The sequence below is a fragment of the Nomascus leucogenys genome, chromosome 1a, assembly GCF_006542625.1.
Source record: "Nomascus leucogenys isolate Asia chromosome 1a, Asia_NLE_v1, whole genome shotgun sequence".
NCBI classification, from domain to species: Eukaryota; Metazoa; Chordata; class Mammalia; order Primates; family Hylobatidae; genus Nomascus; species Nomascus leucogenys.
In genome coordinates this window covers 42,271,156-42,272,250 of record NC_044381.1, presented here as the reverse complement: position 1 = coordinate 42,272,250, position 1,095 = coordinate 42,271,156, and the positions used below count along the sequence as shown (strand labels likewise).

The following is a 1,095-nucleotide window of genomic DNA, read 5'->3' as shown; positions in this document are numbered from 1 at the left end:
CCAGCTGCTCGGGAGGCTGAGGCAGGAGAATGGCATGAACCCGGGGGGTGGAGCTTGCAGTGAGCCAAGATCGCGCCACTGCACTCCAGCCTGGGCAACAGAGCAAGACTCTGTCTCTCAAAACAAACAAACAAAAAGCCTCTCTAATCTTTATTTCCTTCCTTCTACTTGCTTTGGGGTTTTACTTTAAGGCAGAAGCTTAGGTTATTACTGCGATGTTCCTTTCCTGATACAGGCATTTAAAACCTGTATAAATTTCCTCTTAACCACTGCTTTAACTGCCTCACATAAACTTTGATTTGTTGGCCTGTGATGGCAGCACGAGAGCAGAATATGAGCTGTGGCTGCTGCAGGAGTCATGGCAGGACCAGCATTTAGAAAGTTTCTTCCACTCTTTGGAAGAAAGTATTGGTTGAAAGGCAAGCATTGGTTGAAAGGAGTGCAGCAGAAACTGTAACCAAAGGAGACATTAGGCTTCTAGAAAAATCTAAAGGAAAAGTATTGCAAGCAACGGTAGTAGCTGCTGGATGAGGCTACAAGGGAAAAGGTGGAGAGATTCAACCAGTTAGCGTGAAATTCAAAAATAAATTTCCTCCAGAATATGGAGACACCAAAATAGTTCTAGATGACAAGGATTGTATCTTATTAAGAGACAGCAGACATTCTTGAAAAGTATGTAGACTGAAACAAATCACTATTGAAATGGCATCAACATGAAGCTGCCCACTGAAGTTCTGTAATCTTTCATCATGCAAATAATTTGTCTTTTATAATAAAACTAGTAACTAAATTTTTTTTGATATATTTAATTCATTCAGTTCATAACATTTAAAAACCTCCTTTGTGTATTTCTTTGATCTGTGGGTTATTTAGGAGCATACTGGTTAATTTGAGTGTTTTCCAGTTGCCTTTCTACTGTGGATGTCTGATTTAACCATATTGTGGACAGAGAATATACTTTTTATGACTTCAATCTTTTTAGATTTACTGAGACTTGTTTTATGGTTCAGCATGTGGTCTATCCTGGAGAATGTTTCATGTACACTTGAAAAGACTATGCATTTTGGAATCTCTGGGTGAAGAGTTCTTACCACG

The 1,095-nt window shown here is 39.3% G+C and overlaps 1 pseudogene; it reads left to right on the top strand.

Annotated features, from left to right (window-relative positions):
• Window positions 1–358: 358 nt before the first annotated feature.
• LOC115835543 lies at window positions 359–685 on the top strand (annotated as a pseudogene).
• The last annotated feature ends 410 nt before the right edge of the window (window positions 686–1,095 follow it).